The sequence below is a fragment of the Syngnathus floridae genome, chromosome 21 (genome assembly GCF_059516105.1).
Source record: "Syngnathus floridae isolate MCC-2025c chromosome 21, RoL_Sflo_1.0, whole genome shotgun sequence".
Classification (NCBI taxonomy): Eukaryota; Metazoa; Chordata; class Actinopteri; order Syngnathiformes; family Syngnathidae; genus Syngnathus; species Syngnathus floridae.
This window is the reverse complement of record NC_142433.1, coordinates 7,877,934-7,893,301: the sequence shown is the minus strand read 5'-3', so window position 1 is coordinate 7,893,301 and position 15,368 is coordinate 7,877,934. Positions and strand designations below refer to the sequence as shown.

Here is a 15,368-nt window from a genome sequence, read left to right as displayed (position 1 = left end):
CGACTCTCTCTCTTGCAGAGGCCGCGCCCGCACTCCAGATTCGCGAGGAGCAAGTGCGCCAGATGTTCCGGAGACAAAAGATCAGGAAGGCACCGGGCCCAGACGGCGTGTCACCTTCCTGCTTGAAAGTCTGCGCTGAGCAGCTGGCGCCCACCTTTGCACGGATCCTCAACCGTTCCCTGGAGCTGTGTGAGGTGCCCTCGTGCTTCAAGAGCTCCACCATCGTTCCAGTGGCCAAGAAGCCCGCCATCACAGGTCTGAATGACTATAGACCTGTTGCACTGACATCTGTGGTCATGAAATCTTTCGAGAGGTTAGTGCTGAACCACCTGAAGGATGTCACGGGCCCCCTGCTGGACCCCCTCCAGTTTGCCTACCGGGCAAACAGGTCGGTGGATGATGTGGTCAACATGGGACTGCACTACATCCTGCAACACCTGGACACCCCAGGAAAGTACGCCAGGATCCTGTTTGTGGACTTCAGCTCGGCGTTCAACACCATCGCTCCTGACATCCTCCAACAGAAGCTCATCCAGCTCGCGGTGCCTGCCTCCACCTGTCAGTGGATCACCAGCTTCCTGACCAACAGGAGACAGCGTGTGAGGCTGGGGAGCATCACATCTGACACCCTGACCACCAACACTGGAGCCCCTCAGGGGTGCGTCCTCTCCCCACTGCTCTTCTCCCTCTACACCAACGATTTCTCCGCAAATGACTCTTCTGTGAAGCTCCTGAAGTATGCAGACGACACTACTCTCATCGGACTGATCCAGAACGGTGATGAGACTGCGTACAGACAGGAGGTGGAGCGGCTGGTCCACTGGTGCAGCCAAAACCACCTGGACCTGAACCCGCTCAAGACCGTGGAGATGACAGTGGACTTCAGGCGAGGCCCTTCACCACTTTCACCCCTCACTATTCGCAGTAATACTATTCTCTCATCAGACACCTTCAAGTTCCTGGGAACCACAATCTCTCGGGACCTGAAATGGACCGGCCACATAGACTCTGTCCGGAAGAAGGCCCAGCAGAGGCTGTACTTTCTGAGACAGCTCAAGAAGTTCAACCTGCCGCGGGAGCTGCTGAAGATCTTCTACACTGCCATCATCCAGTCTGTCCTCTGCACCTCCATCACTGTCTGGTTTGGATCGGCCTCCAAACAAGACAAGCACAGACTGCAACGGACAATAAGGACTGCAGAAAAGATAATTGAAATCAACCTATCTATCCAAGACTTGTACCTGTCCAGGACCAGGAAACATGCAAGTAACATCTCAACAGACCCTTCGCACCCAGGTTGCAGCCTGTTTGAACTAATCCCCTCCGGACGCCGTTATAGAGCTCTGTACACTAAAACCAGCAGACACAGAGACAGCTTCTTCCCCCAGGCTGTCGCTCTGATGAACTCACACCACTCTTAGAGTCTCAGAGTCATTACTGTGCAATAACATCCCGCTTTCCACACCTTTTTTGTCTACACTGTTTGTACTATGTGTCCTCTCTGCATCCATTGCAGCCTGGTCATCCTAGAAGAGGGACCCTCCCATCTGTGGTCTCTTCTCAAGGTTTCTCATTTCCCCTAGCTGGAGTTTTGAGTTTTTCCTTGCCCTCTTGGGAGTTTAAGATCAGTTTAAGATCAGGGGATGTTTGAGAATATCTTTCATTCTTCACATGTCCTGAGTGTTGTTGTTAGTCACCTAAATGTTGAACAGAGGCTGTGATTTACAAAAGTCAAATTCCGTGTTTGGCACGCTCAAACATGGTGAATAAAAAACTCTTGAATCTCTTGAATCTTGAATATTGTAATTCAAACTGTTAAAATAGTTGTGACAGTTAATTTCGACCTAAAAGTATCTTCATATAACTATTAGCATCAAAGAGATTGGCTTTTTATCAAGCTAAATTAACTTTGATCGCTCCTGACGTCTTTCATTGTGTTGCCTGTCACGCACATAGGCTCCATAACGCTCACTCTGAAACCAAAGTGTGCCTTTCAGCACTTTGCATTGACCAGGGCAGGTTGAGAGCACACCGTTTGAAAAAACACGCTGAGAGTGAATGCGCCCAAAAGAACACATGACGTATAAGATAGACAATGAATGTAATGCACTGACTTGAATTACTCTTCTTCTTCTGTCGTGTGTTTTCAGACTTGCAGCTCCGTTGAGGCGAGCTGGGTCAACGTATCATCATCCAGGTCAATCAGGCCTTGTTCGCCATTCGGTGGCCGATGTTTGGGGCAACTGCTGATTATGAATTACTCTGAGAACATTCAAAGGAAAAATAAGAAATTGTAGTGTATACTATACACTGTATAACATTCCTGAGTGGAGAATCAATGGGAAAGATGGCGGAGCAGTCACCGCGTTTTTGTGAAGCTCCCTTAAAACTGCAAATTTTTATTGTTTAACCTTACTTTACTTCGCCCGAAGTAAAATGATTGACGCGCAAAAGTTGCTTAAACCGGCGACATTAAAACATCTGGCTTCTCCAAGACCTAAGACGCCAGGAATAACGAAGGACAACGAACTATTGTGCAATGGACGTGACGACGCAGGCAAAACGCGGACCAGGCTCCACGCCGGCCGGCAACACCAAGTAAGTCGGTGAAGGAGAAGAAAGCTAAGACTTCTGAGGAGAAAGAGGATGACCAAGCTACCAACAATGATATTCTTGAAGCGATACTTGTGTTGGGACATCGTGTGGCTGAGCTTGAGTTGGAGTTAGACGATATCAGAGAACGAAATAGGCAGAATGCTGCCATGATTGCCAATTTAACTAAGACCGTGCAAGTCAACTCGGAGGAAATTGATGGACTAAAGGAGAGAGTGGTGGAGCTCAAGGATGAGGATACCAGTGTGCTGAACGAAAACAAAGAATTGAAGAACAAACTCTTTGAACAACAATGCTATAGCATGAGGTCATGTCTTCGAGTGAGAAGTATTAAGAAAACAAAGGATGAAAATCTCTGGGAGACTGTGGTTCAAATACTGAACAGAATTGTTCCAGAGCTCGCAGTGAAAATGGACCCCGCGGTAGATGTTCACAGGCTGGGGAAAAGAGAAGACAACCTGACAAGGCAAGCTGTTATCCTGTTTGCACAGAGGCATGTGAGAGATGAGGTGTGGCGGAGAACTAATGATTCTGGGATTTTCAAATCGCAAAGCATACGCTTTCCAGAGATGTTACTGAAAGAAGACTTGGAGGAGCGAAAAACAACAGTGGCCGCTGGTGGAGCAAGCAAAAAGAGCTGAGAAACAGGCCTACTTTCGAGGCCCCTACGCTTACATAGGAGGACGTCGTGTTGGAGAAGATGAACGGCAGTCGGGATGGGATATGCATTTTAAATGGTGGAGGACGGGCCTACGTTCGAGGCTCCTAGGTTTACATAGAAGGTCGTCGTGTTGGAGATGATGGACAGCAGTCGGGATAAAATATGAAACTTTAATGGTGTAGGACATTAGTGCAGTTTAAGAGCTAAGGTTGAGAGTTATTTTTCTTCTAGGTAGAAGTAAATTTCTAACGGTTTAGTTTGTGTGTGTTTTTTTTTTATTTTTTTGTATATTTTTCATCTTTCATGTTTAATGTTAGGACTATTTTTGGTTCATTGAATGTTCGGGGCTTAAGAGAGCTGGTTAAAAGGAAAGCTATACTTTTATTTTGTAAAGGGTAAAAATTCAACTGTCCTTTTTTGCAAGAGACTCACTCTACAGAGGCAGATGTTTTGTTCTGGTTCAATCAATGGGGAGGCAAACTCTTGTTCAGTCATGGCTCGTCAAGATCTGCAGGAGTGGCTGTTTGTTTCAACAACTTTCCTGAGGGAGTCATCACACATCGGACTGACAAGGAAGGACACTGGCTGTTAGTTGTGGCAAAGATTGATGGTATATTTTTGATTTTATTGAATATATATGGATACAACAATGACTCTCAAAACAAGGAAATGATGAACAGCATATCAAAGGTTTTTGGCTATGTGAAGCCCTTTGAGACTCTTTGTGATTTAAGGCTATACAAATAAACTTGACTTGACTTGACTTGACTTGAAAGGTGATTGGTGAACTTAAAAGTCATTATCCGACTGATAAAGTCATATGCGGTGGAGACTGGAACATCACTCCGGACGAATGGCTAGATTGGTGGTCCGAGAAAACTGGGAAACCCCACTATAATTCGATAATTAATAAGTTTATGATGAATGATAATCTTAGGGATATGTGGAGAGAAAAGAACTCGAGAATAAGACAATTTTCATGGTTTAAACCGAATGGAAGCTGTAAATCCAGAATTGATTACTGGTTGAGCACTGACAATATAACGTAGCAAACCATAAAGGTTTCAATGTCTAAAGCACCTTCATCAGATCGCTGTCTTATTAGGTATGTTAAGTTTAGAACCTGCCATCAAAAAAATGTGTCAGAGACGCTATTGGAAATCTAATGACAAATTGTTAGAAACCAAGGAGTTCTGTAACAAGATAAAAAAAATATTGCTGAAATAGAACATGATAACACAATTATTGGTCCTATTAATAAATGGGAATTTCTCAAATTCAGGATTACAGAAACGAGTATACAATCGGTAAGATTTTCACACTTAAAAACAAAGAGGAAGAGAAAAAACTACTGCAAGAGTTCCATTTTGTTTGTAGCAAGATTAATTTAACCTCAGAAGATAAAAGTAGAATTATGGCAGTACAAAGTAAATTGGACCGTTTCTATCTGAATAAGGCACAGGGAGGCTTTGTGAGATCAAGGGCAAAGTGGATCGAATCCGGTGAAAAGAATTCTGCCTAATTTTTCAATTTGGAAAAAAGCCAGCAACAAAGAAACTCTGTCACTGGTCTTCTGGTGGATGGCAAAGAATGCAAGGATTCCAAGATGATAAAAAAAATAAGTTTACACGTTGTACTCTGAATTATACACATCTAGATTTTCAAAAGAGGATTGTGAAATGCTTTTTCACAACATTCATCGTCTAGTCCCACAAATTGCTTCTTTACACAAAGGGGTCTGTGATTCAAAATTTAAAATTGAGGAGCTGGATGCAAGTCTTGGGGAATATGTCGTTAAACAAAGCTCCAGGATTGGATGGGCTCACGATAAATTTTTACAAACACTTTTGGGATAACTTGAGGAAATTATTATTTGAAGCTTTACAGGATTGTATTGATAGAAAACAATTAATAACTATCAAGATCTGTCACAGTTTGTTTCCTTGTTTTAATGTCATAGTTTCTGTTATATCCTTACTATTTTCCAGGTTCTTAGATAGCAAGAATAGGTCGGACAACGACGTGAAGGATAACTGATTTATTCCTTATTCACAGTGCGTTGACAGGGCGTACCACACACAACACAGAATGCCCCGAGAAGTAACCCATCCCACTTCCGGGGTTTAAGTTAGCCCAAAATACACAACAGTTTCGGTTCACGTGTCTGTGTGCTCACCCCTCCCCTCCTGTGTCTGCTCACAATCTATGTAATTACCGTCACCTGCCTCTCGTTACCTGTCTTGTATTTAAGTCCTGTCTGTGTGTCACTCCCCGTCGGATCGTTCTTGTCTCTCGTCTCCTTGTTTCTAGTCTGCAGTCTGTTCTGGTCTAGTTTTATTTTGTCTTTCCGTTATGCGCGTCCCTAGTCGAGTATCTATAGTTTGCCTTTTGAGTTCCCTCAATATACCCTGGTCCAAGCTGCATTTGGTCGTCCTGCTCCATTTCGCTTCATGACAATAACGACAATGAAGCGAGGAGTAATTACTTTGATGCCCAAGCCTGGAAAAGATAAGATACTGTTGGATTATTTAAGGCCCATCACGTTATTGAATACAGACTACAACATTTTTTCCGGAACAATTGCAAACAGACTCAAAGAGGGAATAACAGATATCATTAGTGAGACACATAAAAGGAATAGTTATTCATAACATTGGGCTTGTTTTGGATTGAATAGACCAGTCGTAAACAAACTACGGCCCACGGGCCACATCCAGCCCACGCAGCCCTTTAATCCGGCCCGTCAAACCTGAATAAATTGTGTTATTAAATTTCTTTGGGGGGTCATTATCCCTGCAATGTCTGCGTTTCCCCAGTAGATTGGGAAACGCGCGCCCGCGCATTTACTCCCGGAAGCCGTGTCAGAAAGCTCAGTGCACACTCAAAAGTGCGTGTACGTACTCAGTCATACGAACCCGGAGCACTCCGCGCTCTATTTCTATTAGTGCTGAATTTCGAGTGTGGGCTGTGACGTCAGCATTCTCGTAATTCGCGCGCTGATCTTTTAGATTTTTTTATGCTATGGCCACCCACAAACCTTCCCCTGGAATCCTTCCATTAAATGGAGTGGCCCAAGAAAAAGAAAGGTTGACAGTGAGTACCGAGTGTTCAAAAAGGAGTGGACAATTTGGCTCGACGTTCAGCCACATGAGCGTCAACAAAGCCCGTCACAGATCTAGGTTAATGGACCAACACTTCGGCGCTATCCTAAGAATTGCCACAACAAATTTTACTCCAGACTATGATGCACTAGCAAAATAGGGAAACCAACAACACTATTCCCACTGAAAATGAAGGGGAGTTTCTCTAGTGTGTTGTAAAAAAAAAAGCATTTTGAAAATAATTTGTACAAATAGCAGGGATTGAAACTAACAACCATTCTCATTTCCAAACAATGCAGGATGCTCAAGGACATTGATGCATCACGTGTTTTCGACTAATCTTAACCTTTAAAGTTTTTAAGGCCGACTTTAAGGAAGTGTGTCCCATTTCCTCACCTCTGTCACCAGGTGATTGTGAGTTAAAGCTCTGCTCTGATTTTCAGATATCTATCACCGTGTTGAGGTTTTGATTTCTTTATTACTTTATTTAACGTATTTTCACGTTCAAAAGGTGCACCGTAATAAGAGGTGCAGTCTCAGTTACGTGTGCTCTGACTGTGTTTAACACACACATAGGGCGCAACCGATCATAGGGCGTGGGTTTTATACATACAATCCACACTTCCCCCTTTAACGTTCTCATGGCAACAACAACAACACTCACACACACCCAAGTATACAAGTGTGCGTATTTAAAAATGAATCGGAGCAAAACTGAGTTTGGTATTCACATTTTTATTACCAGTAATGGTCATCAATTAAACCCATTGTTAGGTTCAGATTCAGCAAAAGGATCAGCAGACAAAACCAGTGAGACAGAATGTTGAGTCTTTTCTCGCGAGGAGTGCAAACAGACTTACATCAATCCAAAATACACTAAAGGTCTTGTTTACACTCCTCTCTTTTTATTTAGGAATGCCCTACCTACAATGTGAGACTAGCCCCTGATAGGTGGGGGGGAAAGCGTGGGCTTTGTATCAGGAGTGAAGAAACGAGATTCTATGTGAAACTAGAAGTCGCGGACAGGATCCCACGAGAAACGAAAAGTGAATGTTATGGGAAACAAAGTAGTCATGTGAAAAGAGTGCATAGACAAAATGACATGTGCAGACATCAACAACTTTCTTGGATTCCCAGATGTGTAGAAGGTCAGGAAACTCCAGACAGCATCGTTTGACTTGTTGTGGACTGGGTGATGTCTGCAAGAAAAAACAGCAAGCATTCTGCGCAATAACTTTATTAATAAGTACGCATTAGGGAACGCATGATAACATATATATACAATTTATCTAACAATTCCCCCCTGTTTTATCATAAGTTCCCGGAGAACAACACATCACCCACATGGCCACTTCAAAAAGATTTTCAGCCGAGGGATCACATTTCGCAAGAACTAACTTACACACAGGAGGAAACTGAGTCATAATCGGCAAAGCTAGGGTCAAGAAACAAACCGGACAGGTTTACCACAAAAGAGTCGCCGACCGGGTCGTCACTAGAGAAGGAACCCGCGTCGATCGAAAGGTCATCCCTTTGGAGCAACGGGAAAGTCTCAGCTGGTGGAGAGATAGCAGTTGTAATTAGTCCGTTAATTAGGGATCGGAGACAAGGGATGCAACAACATCCACACAAGGTCAAAATGGCAGAGAAAACGGCTATGGAGACCAGGGCAGAGGAAACCAGGGTGCGGTACTTTCCGAACACGTTCAACCAGTCGGTCCAAACGTCTGTGTTCACCCCACTGTGCTCCCTCATCTCCCCGTTCAAGGTCCGCAGGCCCTCAAGGGCCTGGGACAGGCTTCCGCCGGCTGCAGCATTATTCGGAATAAACGTGCAACATTGCTCACCGAACATGGCGCAGACACCGCCCTCCTTTGAGAGTAGCATGTCAAGGGCCATTCGATTCTGGAAAGCCATGAGGGAAGTAGCGACCAGTTGGGAGTGGACCGCCCTGAAACCCGCCTCGGACCAGTTTCCAAGCCTCTGCACGTTGTAATGGACGTAGTTAATCCTGTCAACATTTTTGTTAATAGTACACCACCAACACAGGGCGGATTCAAAACCAGCTGCTATCTGATTCACCAGCTTATACTCATCCGGTACTCCTCTAGGAACACCAATGGCGTCAATGTAAGTTGGATTAGCCGCGCCCCGCCACTCGGCGCTTCGTTTCGTTCTCGGCCAGAAAACGGGAACCACGGACTTAGCAAAAGATGTTAGATCATAAGAGGACATCGGTAACAAATGAACAGGTAGCAATAGGGTCACCAAAGCGCAAATTCCGGAGCTGTCGAAAGGCAACCTATCATAAAGTTTGTTACTATTACACCAAAACCAAACATCACTACGAGCAATGGGCAAAAAAGGGGCAGCGACATTGGTCATGGACCCACACCATAGAGGAGGTAGGGCGCCGAGCCTCTCACCGGTACCAGGTAATCTAATACATGTAAAATTACCCTTAGCTACATCGGACGAAAAAAGGGGTTTATATTTTGTCATAGAGGCAACAGGGTAAACCTTATCCCATTTAAAACAATCATGAGTGGGTGAAATGGACAGGCTTAACATTAAAGTAACAGCACACTTAGGACCTATATTCGCAGGTATGATTTTCAAAAGAGGTCTTGGACCCATGCATGCAACGCAACTGGCGCCAGCCATCTTTGCGGCCTGCTCAGCCATAAGAAGCCAGTTGTTAGTATGACCGCTTATCCCTGTGGAGGCCACAAAATAGCTGTCTACATCAGTGAGGAGCGTACTCGTGATTTTCGCTCCTGCTGACAGGGTGTATTTATTTGTAACGGGACGGTCTGCGACCGACATTGTTCTATTAAGGCAAATAGCAATAGGAAAGCGAGGATCGATTCCAGAGGACCAAGCCCACAGTTGAAAACCCCAACAAGAAGTGTTAAACAAGGTGGCATTTGGAGGACGAATATGACCATCAGGGAGTGTAAGAGTCAAAAGGAGGCTTGTGCCCCGATTTATCAAAGTCACTCGTTTAGCAAAGAACACAGCCTCGTCACTGGAACCAGAGGGCCAATACCCTCGCATTTGTGTGGTGACAAGGGTGCCCCAGCCGGTGTTAACCGGGTGGCCAGTTAAATACCACCAATACCCGAGCCATCTATCTCCAGTAGTGGGGCGACCATTACGAAACCCTTTCAAACTTTTCAAAGGTAAAATAATAGAAGAAGATGTGTTAGGAGCCACAGTAAACATTAATGAGTTATTATAAGCCCAAGACAAAAGCCATGGTACACAGGTTGGAACACGGACGGCTCCTGGAACACAAACAACATGATCAAAAGGGGATTTAGTGTCGCGCTTATGTCTAGCAAGTTCTCCCCATGAGCCACATCGACTAGAATTAGCGTTAGCAGTCGCCTGAGAGAATAATGTTCGAGGCTCATGGTACTCTATCCCTCCAAATAAAATAACCCCCGAAAAAAACACAATGGTAACACAAACCAGCAAAACCAACCAAAAACACATGGCAGACTTAGCGCAGGCCACAGCCTGATTAAAGCACTCACCAAATGACCCTCTAATGCTCATGTGTTTGGATCTCCTCAGAGTCAACACCCTGAGCTTCGGGTTGGTGTCTTGGAAATTGGCTTCTGCTAGCTTTCGTGTCAACCCTGGATCTTGGCACCAGGATCAGGCACTATTACCAGACTTTGCTCACCTTCCGTACTTAGGTTGGGTCTGCAGAGATCACCTTTTTACAATAAGATAAATGCAGAAAACAAATAAATGCAGAAAAAACAATATTCTTTCCCTTCACATTTATGTAATTGGATATAAACCATATGTATTGCCTGAAACGGATACAATAGAGTCGGGAACTTTCCTCTCTGAGGTCTTAAATTGCCTCGTGAAAAAGCTGCAAAACCGTATGTCGTATAAATAGCTTCAACTTGTTTCACCATACCCCCTGTCGAGACATGGGTGACCCCATGACTCGAAATAGCAGCCCATTTGAACAAGTTACGAGGCAAGACAGGTTTGCCCAAAGGTCACACAAAAAGACCATCAGTGTTTCTAGTTGCACCCCGTTTTTCCCAAGAGTGTCGTTCCTGGGAGGGGCTCTGAGACTGCATGTCAAGCAACACATCAGGGGAGATGTGTGACATCGAATCATGATCAGCGAGAGACGAGAGGACATGGAGCAGGCCTTCTGCAGCGGCCTTAGCGGATTTGTCAGCAAAAGCATCACCAAGAGAAACAGGATCAGATCTTGCAGTGTGAGCAGCACATTTGCAAACCGCCACCTTTAAAGGTAGCTGGACAGCGTCCAAACGTTGAGTTAGTAATGTGGAATGGGTGACGGGCTTCGCTGTAGAAGTTATCATGCCACGGTTGCTCCACTGCTGAGCAAAAACGTGTACTGTAGCAAAAGCATACTGACTATCAGTCCAGATAGTGACGGATTTGTTTGCAAACAATTTGCAGGCCCCAGTCAAAGCAATGAGCTCAGCGGCCTGTGCAGACATATTGGATGGCAGTTTAGCAGCCTCCAAAACCACGTCGGCAGTAACAATGGCATACCCAGTAAGGGTCACACCAGATTCATTTTTCTTAGAAGACCCATCAACAAAAACCACATGACCATCTGGCAGAGGCGTATCTCCCAAATCAGGCCGAGCCTTAGCAACTTGTTGGGCAGCATCGACACAATCATGGAATTCGCCGTCGCCAGGAAGGGGAATGAGAGTGGCAGGATTGAGTGTCGCGCATCTTTCAACGGTCAGATGTGGCTGAGACAGCAACGTAGCCATGCAAGAAAGATGACGCGCAGGCGACAGAGAACTCACTCACTCACTCACTCACTCACTCACTCACTCACTCACTCACTCACTCACTCACTCACTCACTCACTCACTCACTCACTCACTCACTCACTCTGACAATCAATTAATCAATCATCCAATCAATCAATCACACAGGTGTTAACTAATTCGTAATTATATTGCAAGCAATTCCTAATCCTACTTTACCTTTGTATAAGGCACAGGTGTCAAAATGTGCTTCATATTCATGTCATTACTCGAATTGCAAATTATCTTCCCTCTTAATAATGTTGTAAGTTTAAATATTAGACCAGTTCGTATTTGTCTGATTTGAAAGCGAGTTACTCGTCAGCTCGTTTTGCAACTCCCACAATATGAGGCGCTCACACATCTACTCGGGTATACCAGTCATACCAGCCCTCCAAAAGAAGCCATGACTACACCGCGGCCCACGAACAAATGAGTTTGACACCCCTGGCACAAGGGATAGCCTTCTCATTGATCAATCGCGTATCTTAAATCATGCTTTTCCTCCCTTGAAGCGACCATGTACTTCAAACCCAAACGGCACCATTTTATAGGGAAAAAATTTGTCGAATTTATTCGTTGTCGACATAATACTGGTCGCAAATTTGCATGTAGAGTATTTTTGAGTTGTTGATCATAGACATAAGTTGAACACTCTTTCTGGTCTGTGTCTAAAGTCTTCAAACAACTTATCTTGTTTTTGTTTAGTTCGGCCAATGTCTGTGTAATTTGCTCTACGTTGGAATTTTATTTTTATCCTGCCCAATAGTTGGTCAACTTGTATTTGTAATGGCACCCTGTTATATTCCAATGGACGGCCCTGGAGATCAAAAGGACTCTAGGTGCCTTTAACGCTTGCCCAATGTTTGGTTAAGGATGCCATGAAAACCTGTTGTACTTCATCACCTCTCAAATTATAGGAAGCAATGAGTTGTTTAATTTGGGGTACAAAGACGGAAAGGACGGTTCGCTTTGCCGTGCCACAATATCTGTCTTTGTAATTTGATCATTTTTCTCATCTTCATTCATCACATTCTTAGCTGCGATTCTTAAGCGAGCTCGCGCTGACACTGTGTCATCATCTTCCTGTCTGTGCAACAGCAAGTTCTTCTTTATCTTTTCTTTGTCTTCCTTACCTTTCAATTTTCCTCTCATCTGGGAAAATGAGAATGTAATTTTGCTTTTTAATTTTTAATTTTAAGTCCTGCAAAATTGCTATATCCTTACTGCACTGAGATAAACTGTTAAACATATCTTTAAACAAAACCAATCTATGCTCCTGCAGAGACTCTTCAAAATGAGACCCAAATGTCAGATTACAAATCAAACCTCCTCCTTCACTCTCACATTTTTTGATAGAACAGTCTACTTAGCTAGACACTGTCATATCATACTAAATAATGGCCTGCAAATTAAATATAGTGTTGTTGCTGTGGTCCCTCAAAACATGTGACTAGAATTCGGACAATTACTAACCCCCATCAATTGATAAATTATCTCCTCACTAAAGTCCTAGCCTGTTAACCTATCTGCATCAAGAAGACATTTGCAATGCAGGGGATTAGAGAATAATAATAACACCATTGATTCCTAATCATTAACCTAATTTTATCCAGTTCTACAATGTATGTTTTCTCTTACTCTCACATTTTTATGAGGGTTGGGCACTCTCCTCGTCGGATGAGTTTCTGCCCACAACCGTCATATTATTCTATAATTTCTAATTTTTACATTTAACAATGCAAATCTGATAAACCATTGTCTAGCACACCGTTTTCGTGCACCAATTTAACGCAATTCCAACCTTTATAACGAACTGATACGCAAAGACAAACATACACAGAAACAAACACACGGGCCCACAACATAGACATGACAATCTTCCCAGCTGATAACAAGGGTGGGGGGAGCAACTGAAGTGCGGAGAGCCTCGCCACCGCCACGTCGCATAATGCAACCACCTCTGTCCAAAATATGCATTTGTCAAGATATTTTATATTTTCGGTGTCGACCCCTTGCATTTTAATTCATGTCGGGGTAGCGACTTTTGTTTGCTATTTTGATTTTCCCATGGTTCGTTTGTTTAATTTTCGGAGTTGGCAATTTGAATGGCACCTACAGTGTCCTAAAGTCAATTTAATTCACAGGACAGTGGTAAAATATTCAATGAGTGATAAGTCTCCTTTCCTCTGCTCTCACAAAACCACTGTTTACATAAAGGAGAGCTCAAATGAGATCACTCTAAGTCAAACCATACACACACACACACAATGCGCATTATCGTCTCACAGGCAAGCAGGGGAGTCCGCCCTCCCGTGGAACTTAACAAAATCTAAACTCTTCAACCTTCCTATTGTGTAAGAAAAACCCTATTTTTGCTTTTTCCCCAAAGCCAATATAAAACCTATCTTTTCACGGATAAAGAAGCCAAACCAGCTAAACCAGAGTTAAAAAACACCACAGATGGCAGCAGAAAGCTAACACTAACACCCTAGGAAGGTTAATTAGGAGGCCCACGACACCTCAGCGGAATTTAACTGCTCCAAATTACCTGTACTTCTCTAGAAAACAGATGGGTCCGCTTTCCCATGGAATTTAACTGACTTATCAGTCAGGGGACTCCAACATCCCAGCGGAATTTACTGTTTCTAATTGCACTTGATAGGGTCTAGAATTGTCAAGGTTTTAAGTGACCTCTTGTCACTGCACTTTCATTACTTTCAACAGAATCAAGATTCGTACTCACAGTCTGCTGGGCCTTTCCCCGGATGTTCTCGTCAACCACTCCAGCGTCCAACCGACTGATCGAGTCAGCCCCGTGAAAAGGGTTTCCTCAATATGCCTTGGCCAAGGACTTGTCCTGCGTCGAAAAGTCGGCCGGAGCCAGAAATAGTCCTATTGAGATTCCGGAACGAGCCCCCAAAAATCTGTTAGGTTCAGATTCAGCAAAAGGATCAGCAGACAAAACCAGTGAGACAGAATGTTGAGTCTTTTCTTGCGAGGAGTGCAAACAGACTTACATCAATCCAAAATACACTAAAGGTCTTGTTTACACTCCTCTCTTTTTATTTAGGAATGCCCTACCTACAATGTGAGACTAGCCCCTGATAGGTGGGGGGGAAAGCGTGGGCTTTGTATCAGGAGTGAAGAAACGAGATTCTATGTGAAACTAGAAGTCGCGGACAGGATCCCACGAGAAACGAAAAGTGAATGTTATGGGAAACAAAGTAGTCATGTGAAAAGAGTGCATAGACAAAATGACATGTGCAGACATCAACAACTTTCTTGGATTCCCAGATGTGTAGAAGGTCAGGAAACTCCAGACAGCATCGTTTGACTTGTTGTGGACTGGGTGATGTCTGCAAGAAAAAACAGCAAGCATTCTGCGCAATAACTTTATTAATAAGTACGCATTAGGGAACGCATGATAACATATATGTATATACAATTTATCTAACACCCATCAAAGTCCTCATCCTTTGTTTCCGAATTGAACAGTAGCGCTAAATTTCCAACAGACATGCCACGTTCACTTTCTTCACTGTCAGTCACTTTCCGTGCCGTGTGGCTCCTCGGATATGATGCTGGCTTTTACGAAAGCTCGAACAACAGTTTCAGCAGACATGTTAGCCCAAGCATCCACAATCCATTCGTAAATTGTGGCGTAACTCGCCCAGCGCTGCCTGCCACTCTTAGTGAAACTATGCGCTCCATCGCTCCCACGCAATGTTCCCTCTAATTTTTCAAGTGTCTGTGCAAACACACAAGCTCCCTGTGCACACTGTGGACCACTGTGTGCAACACTAGATTAAATAAATAAACTAATAAGTAAGTAAGTAAGTAAGTAAGTAAGTAAGTAAGTAAGTAAGTAAGTAAGTAAGTAAGTAAATAAATAAATAAATAAATAAATAAATATTGTCAATGAGAACTTTAACTTGCTCGGGGTCAGATTTTGTTTTGTGTGACAGCTCTTTTCCTTTTCTGTCGATCTTTTGAGCTGTCTCGCAATAATGTACCTATCCCCTGTCTCATCTTGAGTCTTTGTACAATTTCAACAGCTTTCAAATAACATTTCTGCTCAATGTAACTGAAGGAATGAGGTAGAAATACAAAAAGTCCTGCTTAGCTACAAAAACAGATATGCTCAAACCTCATTGAATGAAGTACATA

General features: G+C 43.7%; 1 long non-coding RNA gene across 1 annotated transcript; it reads right to left on the bottom strand.

Moving 5' to 3' along the window:
- Positions 1–7,198: 7,198 nt before the first annotated feature.
- Positions 7,199–14,627, bottom strand: LOC148380433 (uncharacterized). The gene is made up of 2 exons (XR_015855161.1): positions 13,945–14,627; positions 7,199–7,931 (listed from the first exon to the last, which is right to left on the bottom strand). It is a non-coding gene; the product is annotated as an uncharacterized LOC148380433 (long non-coding RNA).
- Between the last annotated feature and the right edge of the window lie 741 nt (positions 14,628–15,368).